This window comes from Entelurus aequoreus, linkage group LG06 (genome assembly GCF_033978785.1).
Source record: "Entelurus aequoreus isolate RoL-2023_Sb linkage group LG06, RoL_Eaeq_v1.1, whole genome shotgun sequence".
NCBI classification, from domain to species: Eukaryota; Metazoa; Chordata; class Actinopteri; order Syngnathiformes; family Syngnathidae; genus Entelurus; species Entelurus aequoreus.
Window position 1 is genome coordinate 27,383,407 of NC_084736.1, and position 21,501 is coordinate 27,404,907.

Consider the following 21,501-nt stretch of genomic DNA (forward strand, 5'->3'; position numbering starts at 1 on the left):
TTGAGCGACTGCAAAGTCTGCGTGCGAGAGTTGCGCCAAAGTGTCGGCGGGCCCCGGACACGTCCCCCATGGTGTTCTTGGCGCCCGCCTCTTTCCGCCGGGCCCGGGGCGCGCGTCCCCCCGCCGCCTCCGGCCCGCTGCTCTCGCAGCGCGCCAACTTGGAGGTGAGCTCCCGGATGGTCTCCTTCTGGTTCATGATGGTCTCCTTCTGCTGCAGGACGCTCTCCCGCAGCTGCGCCACCGTGCCCTTCAGGTCCTCGCCCGCACGCTGTTCCGCAGCGTGGCCGCGCAAATGTCCGCGTCCTTGGGCACGGAGGTGCAGATGAACTGCGTCCGTGCGCCGAAGTCCTGGCACCAACTCTGCAGGAAGAGGCAGGACAATAGAAACCATCTCCAGAAGCGGACGTTGTCTGGGGTCTGCATGCTGCGTTCTGGTCTGGGGAGGGGAGAGAAACCGGGAACGCGCGCGGTGTAATCCGCGTGTGGAGCGTGGAGCAGTTTTATACGCGGAGCTGGCTTGTGCGCAGAGCTTCACTGCATCACCACCGGAGGGGAGGGAACCTCAGACCCTCATCAGAAGGCACCAGAGGCGCGTCACCCACAGAACACCCCACCCACACCAACCCCCCATCTTGGTCACGTGTCACATTATTTCAGTGCCGCTTGTCGTTTCTCGACGCTTGTTCCGCACGCACACACACACACACGCACACATTTTTGTATTTCTTACCTTCTTGGGACCTCTGAAAAGTGGCTACCTCTTCAGGACCACCCTTTCTAGATATAAAAGATTTGTATTTACAACATGAATAATATTTACAAACTATGCAGAGATAAAAAAAAAAGCTTGTCGTGAATAATGATTGGAATTTCACAATATTTTGGCAGTGTCGTAATAAAAGTTGTCATTTTCACAAAGTTTTACAAGAAAAACGCAGCATTTGTGCGATTTTATGATCATCGTTGAATTGTACTCGACAACAGTCGCCATTTTAACAGGAAAAGCTTAACATTTTGGCAATTTTATGAAAGAGTCGTAATTTTTACTCGACGAAAGTCAAATTTTATAGAAAACTTTAAAATGTTGGCATATTGTAATATATTCGGATACAAAATTATGAAAAAAGTAATAATTTTAATAAAAAATGTCACTGTTTTTAGAGAACAACAAAAAAATTGGCAATATTGTAATACAAGTCAGAATTGTGTATGGCAAATGTCACCATTTTGCATTAAAAAGTAATAGTTTTGCATTAAAAAGTAATACTTTTAGGAGATATTTATTGCAATATTACACTTTTGAAACCGACACACAGTCAATTTGAAAAATCCCTCCTTTTGGGACCACCCTCATTTTGATAGATTTCACCACCACGGGTGCAAATGAGACATTCTCTATTAGATGCAATGCTTTTCTGTATTGGGACCATGATTTATGTCATCACTTGTTCACACCTCCTCATATGGAAGCTACTTTTCCTTGTTGATGTCCTCAAGAAGGGTAGAAATACAAGGACACACACACACACACACACACACACACACACACACAACACACACACACACACACACACACACACACACACACACCCACACACACTCGCTTGTATTTCTTACCTTTTTGGACCTCCGAAAAATGCCTACCTCTTCAGGACCACCCTTTCTAGATATATAAAGATTTGCATTTACAACATGAATACTATTACAAACTATGCAGAGATAAAAAAGCTTGTCGTGGAATAATGAGTTGGAATTTCACAATAAAAGTTGTCATTTTCACAAAGTTTACAAGAAAAACGCAGCATTTGTGCGATTTTATGATAATAGTTGGAATTGTACTCTATAACAGTTGCAATTTTACAAGAAAAGCTTAACATTTTGGCAATTTTATGAAAAGAGTCGTAATTTTACTCGACGAAAGTCACAATTTTATAAGAAAACTTTAAAATGTTGGCAATATTGTAATAGAAAGCGGAACAAAATTTATGACAAAAGTCATTATTTTACACAAAAAATGTCACTTTTTTACGAGAACAACAAAAAAATTGGCAATATTGTGATACAAGTGTCACGACGTGGACTATGGTGGGGTTTGTTTTACCGAGATGCATAAGAACTGAACAAGACATGGCATGAAGGTAAAGACATGATTTTAATTCTAACAAAAAAAGAGTGAACAAAAAGCACGCACAAGACAGAGGTACTAACTTGGCTATGAAAACAAAACTGGCACAAAGGCAGAAACTATGAACATGAAACTAAAAAGACTTACTGTGGCATGGCATGAAGAATGAACTATTGTATCAACAGGAAGCATAGGATAGCATGGGTGTCAGAAGTAACAGAGGTAATGTCGCAAAGATGACCAACTGAAAGTGACAGGCTTAAAAAGTAGTGACATGATTAACACAGGAGCATGTGTCCAAATGAGCAACAGGTGAAACTAAAAAAGTTGTCATGGAAACAAAACAAACAAGAGTGCACAAACAGGAACTAAAAAGAGTCCAAAACCCAAACAGAACATATCCAAACAAAAACATGATCAACAGACATGACAACAAGTCAGAATTGTATATGACAAAATGTCACCATTTTGCATTAAAAAGTAAATAAATGATAAATGGGTTATACTTGTATAGCGCTTTTCTACCTTCAAGGTACTCAAAGCGCTTTGACAGTATTTCCACATTCACCCATTCACACACACATTCACACACTGATGGCGGGAGCTGCCATGCAAGGCGCTAACCAGCAGCCATCAGGAGCAAGGGTGAAGTGTCTTGCCCAAGGACACAACGGACGTGACTAGGATGGTAGAAGGTGGGGATTGAACCCCAGTAACCAGCAACCCTCCGATTGCTGGCACGGCCACTCTACCAACTTTGCCACGCCGCCCCTAAAAAAAAGCATCAGTTTTGCATTAAAAAGTAATACTTTTAGGAGATATTTATTGCAATATTAAAGAAACAGAAAGAATATGAGAAATTGTTCCCATTTTCATAAGAAAAAAGTCGACACATTGTGAGAAAAAGACTGCTTTAAGTTAATTATTTTTTATTTTTAGTGTTTTTTATTTTTAATTATTTAGTTCAAGTTATTACAGTATGTCTCTATATACATATTTATGTATTTATTTTTAAGAAATTTTTGCCAAAGGGGCGCATTTCATTTTCTCACACACACTTGTTATTACATATGTTGGCCAGAGGGGGAGCACTTTTAAAAGCGACACACAGTCAATTTGAAAAATCCCTCCTTTTTGGGACCACCCTCATTTTGATAGATTTCACCACGAGAGGTGCAAATGAGACATTCTCTATTAGATGCAATGCTTTTCTGTATTGGGACCATGATTTATGTCATCACTTGTTCACACCTCCTCATATGGAAGCTACTTTTCCTTGTTGATGTCTCAAGAAGAGTAGAAATACAAGAACACACACACACACACACACACACACACACACACACACACACACACACACACACACACACACACACACACACACACACACACACACACACACACACACACACACGCACACACACACAGGAGCAGGGCGCAAGTTGAGCTTTAGCACCAAGGACAGCGGTTTTATGTATTGTTTATGGCGCTAATCAATTTGCTTTGATTTATTATTTGTCAAATTATATCTTATTTTACACCCAAAAAACGATCTATTATTATTCCACCGCAAAAGTTTGGCGCGCTCCAACTTGTAAAATATCCCAGATAACCCAGAATTCCCGATTTTCCGGGGTCATTTTTCCCCATTGAAAATGAACGGGCCATTTTTCGAACATGTACAACTCCCACATTTCTCAACCGATTCGAAGCGTTCCACCTTGCACACACTCCACTCACCTTGGACAATCAAACTATAAAAAAATTCCAGGAATTCCCAGAATTCCCGGTTTTCACCTCCTCCTGGAAGGTTTTCACAGTCCACATTTTTTAACCCTTTTTTGACCAAACCACCTTCAAAACATTCTTCTTAATTGGGACAACAAAACTAAAATTTGTCTTTTTTTTTTTACAAATTCCAGTTTTCCTAAAATTCCAGGAATTCCGAAATACCAATTAGAATTGTAACTGTTACTACCTCAATTTTTTTAACGGTTTCGAAAAATTCCAACACCAACCCAATCATATCATCTAGGAAAATGGTGGCATTATCTATATTTTTCAAACTTTCCCCGTTTTTCCAGAAATTCCCAAATTTCTAGGAAATTCCCATTCAAATTAATGGATCTATTCAAAGTTCTACAATGCCCAAAATTCTGCATAATTTTTTTTCGGATTCTGACCCTTCAACCATCACATATATCAAACGCAAAACATTTTGTGCTTTTCCCCAAATTCCCGGTTTTCTCGAAATTTCCAGTAATTTTCTCCCCATTGACAATGAATGGGTAATATACAATAAACTACATATCCCACATTTACCATTCGATTTGAACTGTTCCACCATCCCCACACTCCACACACCCTGGACATTCACGCCAGCATGTATCCAAGTCCCAAAAATTTCAGGAATTCCCAGAATACCCTGTTTTCCAAATCCCTATTTTCGCCTCCTCCTGGAAAGTTTAAACAGTCCACATGTTTCAACCATTACAAAAAATTATTCTTATTTGGGACAACAAAACTGCCATTTTTATTTTCGTACAAATCCACGTTTTTTTCCCCAAAATTCCAGGAATTCCGAAATACCAATTAAAACTTAAACTGTTACTACTAAATTATTTAACCGTTTCAAAAAATTCCAACACCAACCCATTCATATCTTTTAGGACAATTGTTTTATTACCTATATTTTCAAACATTCCCATTTTTCCCAAAATTCCCAATTTTTTAGGAAATTTCCATTCAAATTAATGAACCTACTCATAGTTCTACAATGACCACAATTCTATACATTTTACACCAGTTTTTACCCAATTCCGACCTTTCAACCATCAACACACACTGCTCTTCCCATATATCAAACGCAAAATGTTGTTCCTTTCCCAAAATTCCCAGTTTTCCCGGAAATTCCAGGTAATGTTTTCCCCATTGACAATGAATTGGAAATATACAATCAACTACATATTGTACATTTCTCATCCGATTTGAACCGTTCACCATCCACCCACTCCACTCACCCTGGATATTCAAGCCAGCATGTTTCCAAGTCCCAAAAATTCCAGGAACTCCCAGAATACTCAGTTTTCCAAAGCCCTATTTTCGCTTCCCCCTGGAAAATTTTCACAGTCCACATTTTTCAACCATTACAAAACATTCTTCTTAGTTGGGACAACAAAAATACCATTTTTATTTTTGTACAAATTCCCGGTTTTCCCAAAATTCCAGGAATTCTGAAATACCAATTAAAATTCAAACTGTTACTACGTCAAATTTTTTTAACCGTTTCGAAAAATTCCAACACCAACCCATTCATATCACCTAGGACAAATGTTGTATTACCAATATTTTAACATTCCAATTTTTCCCGAAATTCACAAATTTCTAGGAAATTCCCATTCAAATTAATGGCCAAAATCCTTCAACCATCAACACACACTGCTCTTCAAGCAAAACATGTGCCTTTCCCCAAATGTCTGTTTTTCCTGGAATTTCCAGCAATTTTCTCCCCATTGACAGTGAATGGGAAATATACAATCGACGACATAGTATATCGCACATTTCTCATCCGATTTGAACCGTTCCAAAATCCACACATTTATTCAAGCCAGCGTGTTTCTCAGTTCCTAAAATTCCCTGAAATGTGAATTTTGTTATTCATGAGCATGTTTGTTAGCAAATTATTGTTTGTTTTGATGTAGTAAGAGGTTTTGTTTTCACATGCATTGTTGTCCTTTGGCAGCTAATACCAATATTGATGAAGCACACTGATCTTAAATACTTGACACTTTCAACATTTTCAATAAAGTAGTGAATTGAAAAGTACAGGGGTTCAGTTTTTTCAGTCTTTTTTTTTTTTTTTTTCAGGGTCTTGATCAAGTTTCCAGAACCGTAACAAGTATGGGTATAGACTACTGGAATCCTGGTATTATGACAACCTTAATTTGGCGTGACCCCAAGATGCAGAGAAGGCAAGCGAGGTCAATGTTACACAAGCATGAAATCAAATGGGTAAAAAGGAAAGGAATAGGATTGCTGTAAAGGATTATTAAACCATAATCACTATGAAACATTTATATGGTCATACATTGATTTGCAAAAGTTGTGTGATGAGTATATGCCAACTCAGACTGGGATTTGCTTCTTTAACGCTGCAGCTTCCAAAGGTTTCATTCGGAAAATGAGTGTGTTGTGTGGCAAATTTCCTTATGAAATAATAATAATAGTATTTCTAGACACTCACATCGCTTTACAACGAGACCTGAGAAGCCATCATTCATTCACTCCACAATCATGGTGGTAAGCTACATTTGTAGCCACCGCTACCTCCACCAAACAGTTTTTGACATTCATGCGAGCGGCTATTACATGATATATATTTTTATTAATTTACAAACCCCAAAACCAGTGAAGTTGGCACGTTGTGTAAATGGTAAATAAAAACAGAATACAATGATTTGCTAATCCTTTTCACCCTATATTCAATTGAATAGACTGCAAAGACAAGATATTTAATGTTCCAACTGCAAAACTTTGTTATTTTTTGCAAATATTAGCTCATTTGGAATTTGATGCCTGCAACATGTTTCAAAAAAGCTGGCACAAGTGGCAAAAAAAACTGAGAAAGTTGGAGAATGCTCATCAAACACTTATTTGGAACATCCCACAGATGAACAGGCTGATTGGGAACAGGTGGGTGCCATGATTGGGTTTAAAAGCAGCTTCCATGAAATGCTCAGTCATTCACAAACAAGGATGGGGTGAGGGTCACCACTTTGTGAATACATTTGTGAGCAAATTGTCGAACAGTTTAAGAACAACATTTCTCAAGCAGCTATTGCAAGGAAATTAGGGATTTCACCATCTACGGTCTGTAATATAATCAAAAGGTTCAGAGAATCTGGAGAAATCACTGCATGTAAGCGATGATATTACGGACCTTAGATCCCTCAGGCGGTACTGCATCAAAAAGCGACATTAGTGTGTAAAGGATATCACCAAATGGGCTCAGGAACACTTCCTAAAACCACTGTCAGTAACTACAGATGGTCGCTAAATCTGTAAGTGCAAGTTAAAACTCTACTATGCAAAGCAAAAGCCATTTATCAACAACACCCAGAAACGCTTCGCTGGGCCCGAGTTCATCTAAGATGGACTGATGCAAAGTGGAAAAGTGTTCTGAGGTTTGACGAGTTCACGTTTCAAATTTTTTTGGAAACTGTGGATGTTGTGTCCTCCGGATCAAAGAGGAAAATAACCATCCGGATTGTTCTAGGCGCAAAGTTGAAAAGCCAGCATCTGTGATGGTATGGGGGTGTATTAGTGCCCAAGGCATGGGTAACTTACACATCTTTGAAGGCACCATTAATGCTGAAAGGTACATACAGGTTTTGGAGCAACATATGTTGCCATCCAAGCAACGTTACCATGGACGCCCCTGCTTATTTCAGCAAGACAATGCCAAGTCACGTCTTACAGCAGCTTGGCTTCGTAGTAAAAGAGTGCGGGTACTAGACTGGCCTGCCTGTAGTCCAGACCTGTCTCCCTTTGAAAATGTGTGGCGCAATATGAAACCTTAAATACCACAGTGGACTGTTGAACAACTTAAGCTGTACATCAAGCAAGAATGGGAAATAATTCCACATGAAAAGCTTCAAAAATTGGTCTCCTCAGTTCCCAAACGTTTACTGAGTGTTGTTAAAAGGAAAGGCCATGTAACACAGTGGTAAAAATGTCCCTGTGACAACTTTTTTGCAATGTGTTGCTGCCATTAAATTCTAAGTTGATTATTTGCAAAAAAAACAAAAACATTTTTTTATTGTCTTTGAAGTCTATTCAATTGAATATAAGTTGAAAATGATTTGCAAATCATTGTATTCTGTTTTTATTTACCATTTACACAACGTGCCAACTTCACTGGTTTTGGGGTTGTTACAAAAATAATACACAACCTCTCCTGTGGTTGAGTTATGATTGATTTATTATGAAGAGTTCCATCGTTATTCATCTTTTACTGTGTGACTGTTGCATCCAGTCACTCAGTTCCTTTTCAAAGGTTATAAAAGTCATGGAGAGGCGTGACAAAATGTGACACAACTCCATGATCAGTCTTGATGTTGCGGCGGCGTGACGCAAAAGCCCTTTAAGAGCAATGAAAAGGTGCATCAGTTAATAAATCTGCTGTTACCTAAACGACACGGCCGTCGTCTTTGACGCCGCTTTTCGGCGTGGAAGTAGATGAGAGAACTCTTTCAGGGCTTGGCGTGACAGGAGCCAATGTGATTTGGTGATGTAAGTGTCAGAGATTGTCGTGTGAAGTGATGAAACAAACTTCACTTCTGCACAAACACGCCGTCATATCTTCTTTTTTTTTACATGTACTGTATTTCTGCTTGTGACACCAGCATACAAATATTAAGTATTTTTTTTTCTCCTGGGGATGTCAAAGTTAATCATTTAACGCATGTGATTGGTCACAAAAAACAGTGCTTTGAATGAATGAATTCATTTATTTATTCCGGCAGACAGACATACAGTATATAGCAACACTTCATCACTCTTTGTAATTTGCCAGACATGCAGAGCGAAAGCCATTTATCAACAACACCCAGAAACGGCGCCGGCTTTGCTGGGCCCGAGCTCATAAGATTAACTTCAGATCTATTTGTCGATATCAAGTTTAAATTATTTTTAGTTTTATGACCTTTGTGTAAAAAAAAAAAATGTTTTAATGGCAGAATATGCAATGTATTTGTCACGGCCAGGGCGCATTCCAATGCGCCCTCACCCTTGTGCTCTGCTTGTCGCACCTCGGGACACACTCACGGCCACGCACATCCAGGGACGCGCCACGCGCGTCTCCGCCCTGCAGCAGCCAGCTGCAATCATTCACCGGCAATCAGCGCACCTGCCTGTAATGATCGAGCTGCCTTCTTAAGCCTGCACAACCTGCCATGCCGCGCCAGAATATAACCTTCTGTTCGCATACAGTAAGCCACGTCCTGCTTGATGCAATCTTGCTCTCTCTGTGTTTTGCCCCTCCGTGTTTTCAGTGTGTGTTTTCTTGTGTCGTCCCCGCAGTACCCTCCGTCGCCCGGAAAGTGAGCTGTGCGTCTCACTTTTCCCTCGATCTCCCTCTGGACTCTGACTGCCTCCCTCGATCCTTGACTTCCCCCGCTTTGGACTCGGACCTGTAGACTTCTCGTCTCTCGTTCAAGACTTGGTAACACACACTTCAGCTAACTACACACATAGCCTCACACACACACTCTTGGGTTTTGACACACTCCATTTCCTTAGTTATATATATATATATATATATATATATATATATATATATATATATATATATATATATATATATATATATATATATATATATATATGTATATATATATATATATAAATATATATATATATATATATATATATATATATATATATATATATATATATATATATATATATATATATATATATATATATATATATATATATATATATATATATATACATATATATATATATATATATATATAATAAATCTTAGAGCTACATTGAACCCTGGTGTCTGTTGCCGTCACCTCCCCTAGTCTAACCATAACAGTATTTTCCCCAAAAAATGTCAAAGTGGAATATTTTGATGTGAAGTAATTGGAGTTTTAAGTAATTCATAACATTTGTTTTGATTTATTATACGGGAAAAAAGCAAGAATGCTTATCCATGTCCCGCCCCTAATTTACAATCAACTTATATGTTGGTTATATATGTTGGTTATATAGTCCAAGTTTCAACAACAGATTTGATGGATACATGACAATTTCAGAACAAGAATAAAATATGCAGGAAAACACTTTGTCAATAGCATTGAGTGACCATGAGATTAGCTCCATCTTGTTTCGTCTTCTGAAGCCTTGTCTGGCGTGTTATGTCCCTTATTCCACAGTGAGTTCTTTTGCACCTGTGTGCCACAGTTTAGATAGTCCAAACAACTAGTCATGTTTTTGATAGTTTTCCAACAACACATTTTTTACCGCAAAGTTGAACACTCTTAGGCTAGAAGACTGTTTAATTTCTGCGCTCACATTGTCCCACAGTTTCACACCCGCTATAGATAACGTTTGAGCCTTGAATGTGGAATTTACTATGTTATGTTTGAATTTCAGGACACCCCTGAGTTCATGTGGACCATCTCTGAGTGTAAACAGACTCTGTATATTTGCAGGTAGAGCCCTTTGTGAGGCCATACACATAACTTGAAGGCTACTGTATTGGATTATATCATGTAGTTTAAAAAAATTACTCATTATCAACAGATCAGTGGTATGAGCTTTATATGGGGCATAATGTATAATTCTAAAGGCTACTGTATTGGATTCAATCAATCAATCAATGTTTATTTATATAGCCCTAAATCACAAGTGTCTCAAAGGGCTGTACAAGCCACAACGACATCCTCGGTACAGAGCCCACATACGGGCAAGGAAAACTCACCCCAGTGGGACGTCAATGTGAATGACTATGAGAAATGTAGTGGATTGTCCGAAGCTTAAACAGGCAACAAAAGTAGTTTAGTACAACAAATTTATTTACCCATTATCAGAAGTGCAGGTTGAATTGAGTTGGCCGTGCAGACAGACCACATGTCACTCCGGAGCAAACAAGACACACACAAGCCAAAATCACTGTCGAGTTCCGGTCTTCTGCCATTTTTTATATGTCTTTTGTGCGTCATTGTTTGTTATCTAAATGCGTCAATGTCTTGTTGTTTTTCCTATCTGTCTCTTGTGCGTCATTGTTTGTTATCTAAATGCGTCAATGTCTTGTTGTTTTTCCTATCTGTTCCATAACAACTCGAATCCTTTAGACAGTCAACACATTCTGTAGACAGGTTGGCACGACTTAATATTCACTTTTGTCCCACCACCGGTCCATTCAATGGCACAAAATACAAGAGAATTGAAAATGAGCGGACATTTTTAAAAGGCAAGAAATATAGGTCAAAAGGTCAGAAATTCTACTACATACCCGCCTTCCAGGGTCTTAAGACCCTGGACCAAAACAATGTCTGATATAGACCACTAACTTAAATCTCTACCGCAGATAGAGGCAAAAACCTCAATGTTTTTATACGAGGCAAAAATTCCGTCTATGACCCTCCTTCAGAGCGATCGCTGTTACCAGCCTGCAGTAAAACCATCTCACAGAACACAATTAGTGGCCTACCCTTTGATTTAGTAAAGGAATAACAAATACTTTGATCATGACCATCATTGAACATAAATAGATGAATGTATATAGACTTATGACTGTAAGACATTTGCAAAATATTTTTCCCGGCATTTGCAATGAATGTAGTTTCCAATATTGTTAATTATCAATTGATTTTGAACACACAACTGAATTTCGTATGAGTCCATGTCCGATTAGTGCTCGTATAGATGGCTCGTTGGGCTTTTGGCTGCCTTGGTGAAGAAAGAGATCCACTCAAACAGTCTGTCTCTGTCTCTTCTTGGGGTGTGGTTCAGTCCATTGGGCAGACTGTGCAATGGCATGTGCGTGCTGGCCGAAATTGGGGAAAACTCAGGTAGAGTTGGAGCTGTGGGGGCTTTGGGGAAGGCTGGGGCAGAGTATGGGGCGTGGGGGCTTTGGTCCAGGCCCTCGGCTTGCTTCAGGGCCTCCTTCCACAGCTGCTGGAGTCCCGACGGACACATATTGGCTGGCAACCTTAGTCGTTCTCGTCATCGCTGGCAAGGTGTTGTCTCTCCTCTCGGTTCCTTCCAGTCAGGTTTCGGGTGTTGGTCCTGGATTGGCTTTGACCGTGCCCCTCTTAGAGAGTGCAAGGGAATCTGGAGTGGTTGCTTTCATCCTCAAATCTGCACAGAGGAACTGGCACACAAATTCTACATTTTGCAAACTTACCATTTTGGTCTCATGGTCTTTCCACCTTCCTAGGAAGCTGCTGGTCCTGAGAAGTGCTGATCTTGTGACTGAAGAAGATTAACCTGTTTTCTTAAAATAGGTGCCGTTGTTTGACCTAATCTTTTTGGGGAAACCATGTCGGGATATTAGATCATTCACAAAACATTTAATTACTGAATTGGCACCCTCCTTTGAGGTTGGGGTTGCTTCCGCCAACCACTGCAATTGTCAATCTAAATCTAAATAATATCGATTAAATAAAACCTCAACACGCTCAAACTTGACCCAATCCAAACTCACCTCCCCCCTCTGTCCCTCTCACAGGGACAGTGTTAGTCGTAGTAATAGTAATAGTAATAGTAATAGTAATAGTAGTAGTAGTATTAGTAGTTTCAGAAACATCCAAGAAAAAGAAAAGGCAGCTGATAGTCAAGTGCAGCAAGAACAGAGGCGGAGGACAGGTCATGTTTGAGGGCACTGTTCGCTTTTGCAATAGTACTTTGATATTTTACAACACCTAGTGAATTGTTGTGGCCTCAATAATTCACTAAATAGTTGTATTTAATTTAGTCTATCTATGATGGGACAATGCACAGAAACATTAAGTTCAGAAACAGATATGTTCTGTACCAGATTATATCTAAATAGCTACTTTCCATCTGTAGTCCCTGGCTACCTAAATTAAGGGGATCCACAAATCACGCAATACAATTATGACACTAATTAATCATAATAAATATATACATTCATAATAATCAATAATTAATAAAAAATAATCATACTGTAGCATGTAGTCAATTATAAGAAAAGTCACCAAATGCCCCTTCATGGACACATACTTACCATACAATACAACCACACCTTATTTACATCATCACACAAAGATCATACATGCTCTTGTTCACATCTGTCATCATTCGTAAAAACAACCAAGATTTTAACAGCCATACCTCACAATTTACAACAAAAATGCTCTCATGGATAAATATAATACTCATTAAATTGATGTGTCAACATAATGCCCCTCTTAGTGACCGTGTGAGCAGCCTTGATTGCTCCAAAGCCACCTTTTAACTTCAAATTTTCTATTCCTTTTGTTATAACGTGGAGAAGGCTAATTGGTCTGTACATGTTCTGGTCTTCTTTATTTCCTGCTTTATGGATTTAATTATAGTAGCAGTTTCTCGACGTGGTAGGGAAAGTGTTTTCCGTTATTGATTTATTTATCAATCGTTGTTATACGAGCAATAATACAGTCCTTATATGTTTTTAGGAAGATAGTGTCCAACCCATATACTATATATATCTCTAGATCGTGAGTCTGATAATGCAGTGAAGATTTTGTTTAACTTTGTTTCATTTGTTAATTCTAATATTAGTCCATCCTGAATAAATGACAATTATTTGCACTGATTTTGAGGGATTTTTTATTCAGGGTTTGTACAGACTGGATGAAATGTTCATTAAAATGATTACTTATGTCCAGACTGTCTGCGATAGTAGCGCCATTGATATTTAATGTTATAGTGTTGTTTCTTGTTTGCTCTCTTTTCGTAAGTTTGTATCTGGTTTTCCATAACTTTCTAATGTTCCCTTTTGCAGCTTTGATTAATTCTAAGTGAAAGTCAGCCTTAGACTTCTGCCTAAGCATTGTAACTTTGTTCCTCCAAACTTTTAAAATCATACGATCTGTATTTAGACCTGTTATAATTGCTCTTATGAGAGCTGAGTCCTCATGTCTTTATTAGAATCCAATGGTATTTTTATTTTAGCACTCTTCTTTCTGGTTTTGTATTCGTGTATTTACAGATGTTCTCTTTGCTTTTTGTCATCCAATTGTAATTCTAGTAGAGCTGCTTATCATTTGTATCATGTAGAAGCCGTTTATAATATCCTTAAGTTTCTTTCTACGTGTTTTATTTAACCAGTCCAGATTAACGTCCCCCATGACGTTACTTCTTTCACACTATGCTGTTTGAGGATGTCTGAAAATGAATCAAGAAAAATGTCTTTAGCTGTGGTCGGTCGGTATACTACAATTACCTTGAAATACATTTCTGAGGAAAATGTAATTTTAATTTCAACATACTCAAATTGATCTACTTTTAATGTTTTCCCTTTCATAAATCATAATTCCTCCCCCCTTTGTCACTCGATCTGTCTTTTCTGTACTCTTGTCCCCCGGGACATTAATTAGAACGGAAGTTGTTGTGGGTTTTAACCATGTCTCTGATAGACAAGGTAATCCGGATTAGAGTCTGACAGTAACTGCTGGATTTGTTCAGTATGTTTCCTGTGGTAGAAAGTTTAATAATGCGGACACGTTTGTTACTGAATACTTTCTACAGATTTCTGTCTTTCATGCGACTTTGTGTATGTAATAAGCAACTATAATTTTTTGATATGCTTACTTTTTATTTTAGCTCAGCTGTTGTGTAGCTGCTAGCTCTTTGTAGCCTACAGCAGGAATGTCCAAATTGCAACCAATAGCTATGCTTTTAACAGACAACCGAAATAATTGAAAATGTGGTATTTGCGTATCGGTTCAATCAGCGGCAGCTACGCCCTGTTTTATCATTTGACCTAAATTGTTGGTTTCGTAGGCAGGACAGAGAGCAAAGGAACAATGTGGGTCATTAGTTGTCCATCTTATACCATTCTAATTGTTGTAAGGATAGTTCACATGAGCGGCCATACCTTGAGTCCCACCATATATAAGAATCAAAAGGCTCCTATTATGAGTCGTCTAATTGGTGATCATACACTTTGGCGGTTTGGGTGGCAGGACACACGGACGCACCTCAGTCAGCCAGTGCTAGGACAGTTGGAGCAGTCCCCGTCTTCCACTCGTTCCTGGGAGGCGTCCCCAGTAGTTGTCAGCTGATGTCGTGCTGTCAGGCAACATCAGGAAGTTCCTTCTGTGCGGTATTGAATTGTCAGGGCACAGTTCGTAAGCAGGTCATTACAAGGTGTGTGCAGGTTGACCACAAAGGAATGCTTCAAAGATTGTGTTGAACATTGTCCGTTGACACTTATGTCCAGCAGGGGTCTGTTTGTATCCTGCTGTTCGTCCTGCTGTCACACCTGTATTTTTTGTGAGCATGTTCTGGCTACAACTTTGGAGCTTGTCTTGTTCAGATTCGCAGTCCCCCGGCTGCACATCCTTTCCACCCTCGCTTGGCCTAGCACAACCGTGGCTACCACCTAAGTCCGTCTGTATGGTTTTACGTTTTGTTGAGGTTTTTTTTTTCCTCCAGAATTTGGAACTCAAAACATTTACACCCATCGTTTTCATATCCTCTCGGTTAGTTCAATTTTGCATATCACGTTTTAAAATTACAGTCTTAACTATCCCATTAATTGCTAATCAAAAACCTTAATTCAAAGATTATACGTACTACTTCATGTGTATTTAAGTACCCTTTTAATTCAGTTAAAGATTATCTATAAGTTATTTAAACTATCATTTGTCTATCAGTAGGCGCGAGCAAGCTGTCATGCTTGCACTCTGACCTCCCGCTGTACGTGATAGTCTCCAAAACAAAAGAATGTTTTTATTCACGTTTCTCCTTATCTTTCAGCTAAATCTTTTAATCTTTTAACTTTTAACGTCCGCACTGTGTTTATTCTTATTGTCTGCATTTTAATTTTGCTTTTACTTTCTTTCATTTCACTTTGTTGCATGAAAAACGCCACACAAACAAAGCTACATATCCTTGCCTTGCCCGTCTCCGACTGGTTATCCAACCTAGTCATAACAAACACACAAGGCCATGCTCTAGGCGCCAGCCCTAATCACACTTCTCCTCTTTTTTAACACCCTACATATCGGCCCTTATTCTAATTATTAATGTAGGCTGTTATTTGTAATTATTATTCAACACTATTCACAGCAAACAGTTGTAAAGTTATAGTTATTCGCATTATACTCTCAAAATCTGTAGCTAACTGAAAGCTGTTGAGATTTGGTTTGCCTCCTTTATCTCAGTGGCCTAGTGGTTAGAGTGTCCGCCCTGAGATCGGCATGTCGCAAGCCCAAAACCCCGGTCGAGTCATACCAAAGACCACAAAAAACTTGGGAGCCAAATCACCAAACATGATTCCCGGGTGTATGGTATGGTGTACTGCAATGTCTAAATAAAACTATAATTTACTCCAAACTAAAATGTCAGACTGCACTTTAAAGTTACCTGACTTAAACTTACTTTTATTAAATTGATTTCCAAACTAACCACCACAACAGCAGACATCTTCCTCAATCCTATCCCAATACTCCCATAAATTAGAAAAGTGTTTCACAACAGTGGTTAAGTAGTTATTTTAAGTAATAGATCTCAATATGTAGAAATTAATAAGACTAAATTTGCCCTAGTGTGTAAATGTTGTCTGTCTATCTATCTGTGTTGGTCCTGTGATGAGGTGGTGACCTGTCCAGGGTGCAAAGTCAAATTGTGAAACAAAAATTAAAGTTGAATCAAGTGGAAATTGACAGAGTATATGAACTACATTCTTGAGAATAGTAATTGATCATTAATATGTTGGAAGCCGCATATTGAACATATTAAAGAAAATATCCAAATCCATTGCTATTCGGTATAAAGTAAAACACATGCTGAATAAGAAATGTCTGCACATGTTATATTATTCATTTATTTTTCCATATGTAATATTGTTTTGAAGTTTGGGGAAATGTTTATAGAAGAAATATAGACCCAATACTTAAAATTAAAAGGCTCATTTCAATATTACACAAAGCATTATTGTTATGATCATATCAATCCATTTTTTAAGTCATAATGTGTTAAATGTTTAGATAATTTAATTTTAAAACAATTGCAATTATGTTTCCGAGTAAAGAACAACAGCCTTCCAGTTTGTATTCTTAGCTTATTTACATTATGGGGAGAAAACTATCATTTACGGGGGGTATTGATTTTTAAAATAGGTCAAGTAAAATAAAAATAAAAACACAAATGTATTTCAGTTTTAGGAGTTAAATGATGTACCTTCCTCAGTGATGAGCTGAACACATGTAGTTTTTTGTTATGGTTTTGGAGACCCTTGAAAAGTAATGTTTTCTCAACATTATGAAATATAGTAACAATTACTTTCATCTTTTAATGTTGATGTTCCAGGTAATTTAATGTTCAGTAATTGTATATCATAGGCCAATACAAGCTTTGGCTTCCGCCTATTCTTTTTTCGGTCATTCTTTTTCTTTTTTGTTCTGTGTGTAAATGTGTATGATTGTTATTATGTCTAATTTACTGTTAAACTGCTCACACAAATTGGTTGATGGTTGATTATATGACCAAAATAAACTTATTTCATTTATTCATTCATCATCTATCGCACTCATAGTTTTATTCCATTTTGCATGTAATTATTCCTATTGATTTCTTCCCATTTCACTCAAACAACTAAACAAACAAACAAATAAACAAACTTGCAGCTAACCACAATCAACAGCATACCATTTACGAATACCTTGATTTGTCACTTTCTCATCTTTTCTTCACTTTCGTTTTCCTTTACAAACAACATCCTGTATCCATCTCTTCCTTACACTTCACACAATGTTTCTATTTTATGTTCTCCTAGAAACCATTCACATAACGTAAGGTTATAAACATCCTTTTCCCATATTTTCTAAAACCATCCTCTTCACCCTCCTTCTGTTTTTTCACCTGCTCTCTCTTCCTCTCTCTCTCACTTTCTCTCCTTCTCTCACAATACAAACACAATAATCCAAAATAATCAGTCTTATAAAATAATTTTAGCTTTAGATATGATTTAGGGCAGTGGTTTTCAACCTTTTTTCCCAGTAAAATAAAGAAATAAAATACAGCATAATGTCATTATTTTCTGATTTATTAAATTGTATAACAGTGCACCATATTGCTCATTTGTTGTGGTCTTACTTGACTTATTTGGACAAACAAAAAAATAAGAATAACTAAAACGTTTTAAAAATTAAACAGGTGATTAAATTATAATCAAAATTTCTATACATATAATCAATCATCAACCATCTTTGGATATTGTAATAGAGATCCATCTGGGCTCGTGAACTTCATTCTAAATATTTATTTTGTTGAAGAATTATTCTTCTATAATTATATTTATAAAGGATTTTGAATTGTCGCTATTTTAAAATATTTAAAATCTCAGGTACCCCTTGGCATACCTTCAAGTACCCCCCTTTTTTGTCCGGGCGGAAACACCATATCCTCCTTTGAGAACTACTGGTTTAGCCTATAAAAGATCCTTTGTCTCATACATCATTACACTCTACAACTCCTCTTTGGGGGGGCTAGGATGACAGGGAATGCAAAACAATAACAGTGCAATACTTTTTTATATCATGGTCGTTAATGCCTAGTTTCTCTTATTTTACTGTTCTATTTTTATTCTCCTTGTAATATTTTTCTGTTTTGTTTCCATTTATACCCTTATTAGTTACTGTTCACTTTTTAGTTCTTCTTCCTGAGGGAACTCTCCTGAAGGAATCAATAACGTTTTATCTGTCTATCTATCTATCTATTACTAACCCGAGCACAATTCATGACGTCATGCTCATCTTGCAGACAGTTATTTCCATTTAGTTTTATTCTCTATTTGTAATTCTACATGCACCAATGTCACATAGAAATTTGCTTTCTTTGTTATTTATTTACATTATTATTTCTGGTTTACTTGCTGTCTGTTTACTTAAGTTCTCATATTTTGGTCTGTCTTCCTTCTGATTAGAATTTGTTTAACGCTTCTCTACGTTTTGTTTTGACAATGGCGCTGAGTGGCTCTTATCTGTACTTCTTCAGACTCTATGTTTCACAGCCTGCACAGATACCCCTAGATGTTTTAGAATATAAATTTAACTTTTATTTTATTGTGTGTTTATTCCTAAAAAAAATTAAAATGTCAATGTATGATCAATTTATCTTTATCAAATTTAAATTCAATATTATTAATTTATTTGTTGTATAACTATTAATTCAAAGTTACAATGTGTCCTAATCTATGATGTTCGTGTGTGTGTGTTTGTCTCAACTTCCACACAGAAACTGGATGGATCAGATAAGCAACAAGGCTGTACCAAAAACAAGTATACTAGACATATAAATGAATGATGAATTAAACAATGTTTCAATGTCCCACAATCCGTATTTATTTATTGATATTTAAACGTGTAATTTTCCATATATCTATTATTTTACTGGACTTAGCAAGCACCTACTACTAGCACACTCTACAGACCGAGAATAACTGTTCAACCACACTTAGTAATGCCAAGCTAGATGCTAACTTAGCCTTACTATGCCTCAGTAAGCAAACTTTTGCTAACCTAGCCCAATGCTATGCTAACACAATGCTAACCTAGCTCAATGCTATGCTAACACAATGCTAACCTAGCTCAATGCTATCCTAGCTCAATGCTATCCTAACATTGTCACACCTCTTCGGCCCACGCCTCGTACAGCTGACACTCACACAGCCTCGCCACACGCACACACTCTTATCTCAAAATGTCTTCCAGCTGAGACTCCTTTTTTTTTTTTTTTTTTCTTTATATGCGTCACACAGTCACTCACACAGAGAATTTACCAGCACAGTTAAAAGTAAATGCAATAGACAACTATTTTTCTCATCCAGAAGCACAGCTGTATCATATCAGAACCTTAATAATAAGAACAACATTTATCATTCACTCTTAGATGGACAAATAGTCAAGTTTAAGGAGGGTATTCTGGACTTCCCTGCTTAGGCTGCTGCCCCCGCGATCCAACCTCCGAGAGCGGAATAAGATAATTAAATGGATTGATCATACACTCATATGTTTTCTGTACATAAACGTTGTCTACTTTCTCACACGCACACACATTTTAGACAATTTCCAAACTTTTACAGATAGCGGGGCTGTGAGAAAAAGCGTGAAGGGAGGTTGCGAGAGGGGGGGAGGAAAAGGAAGGGGGGAATTAAACCAGATAAGAAACCAGGTGCTACACAAAAGTTATTAAATTATGCAGATATATATATATAAATTTAAAAACACACATTTTTATTTCCCACAACCCACGCCCCCCTGGTCCGGACCAATATAAACAACTAATGCACGCGTGCTTTTGTGGAATCGGCCGTCTCATATCACAAAAACCAGGTTCCATCATTGCTCATAAAACGGCGATTAACCCGTTTCATTGGAGCAGCACCTGCGTTATCAAACTGACCAACACGGATCACTGGCCTCTAAGGCGCCATAGGACCACCAGGAATCACCCATCAACCTACAGACATCGTGTCTGGTCAGTCCCATACAGTTTCACCAAGTTTCACCAAAGCTCTACCATATGGAGCCCGAGACGCCACCTGTCTATTCTGCAGCCATTAAACAGATTCGTGACAACTTGGCTCAGTTGATCTCCTTTACCGGAGTCACTGAATGGTCACCTAATATGAGGCTTTTTTACACGCTGAGTCACAAGGACTAGGGACCGCTGCAGTTTCCACATAGACAGGTGTCTCGCACTTTCACAGACGTATCAATTTTATATGGGCCAAATGTTACACCAGTTAGCAACCCTTGCCTTAAATTTATCTTTGTCCAACTCTGGCTAATTCTGATGCACTTGCAGAAAGAAGCATCCTCTGCCAGCAACGACAGAGGATGTAGAGGTTAAAAGAAATTTTTCGTCTCACATCGTCTGTGCTTCTACACTCCAAACCACCAAAATTCTATCAACAATCCCCTTATGTTAAAAACAAGAAATCACAAGTTTTCAACAAACACACAGACAAATGATCACATGTAAAACAACTCAATCCAACCATAATTTACCCCATTCCAGGTTGTTTTTGGAGAACCTGACTAAACCTATCTTTTATCAAAAATAGATTCAGCAATTAGTCTTATCGATCCGGCTCTCTCCAGGCAGAAAATGTTTACACTTTAAGCAAAACGCTTACCTTGTTATGCGCGCATGCAGCACACTGTCTGCCTGACAGAGAGAGCGGGAGCGGCTGTCGACCTGTAGCTTCTAAACCATCCTGTTCGTGACGCCAATTTGTGTAGTGGATTGTCCAAAGCTTAAACAGGCAACAAAAGTAGTTTAGTACAACAAATGTATTTACCCAATATCAGAAGTGCAGGTTGAATTGAGTTGGCCGTGCAGACAGACCACATGTCACTCCGGAGCAAACAAGACACACACAAGCCAAAATCACTGTCGAGTTCCGGTCTTCTGCCATTTTTTATATGTCTTTTGTGCGTCATTGTTTGTTATCTAAATGCGTCAATGTCTTGTTGTTTTTCCTATCTGTCTCTTGTGCGTCATTGTTTGTTATCTAAATGCGTCAATGTCTTGTTGTTTTTCCTATCTGTTCCATAACAATTCGAATCCTTTAGACAGTCAACACATTCTGTAGACAGGTTGGCACGACTTAATATTCACTTTTG

General features: G+C 38.1%; 1 protein-coding gene across 1 annotated transcript in view; it reads left to right on the plus strand.

Moving 5' to 3' along the window:
- The window catches only part of LOC133652725 (alpha-1,6-mannosylglycoprotein 6-beta-N-acetylglucosaminyltransferase B-like), a 651,209-nt gene that overhangs the window by 380,911 nt on the left and 248,797 nt on the right, over positions 1–21,501 (plus strand). The gene's annotated exons all lie outside the window — the stretch shown is intronic.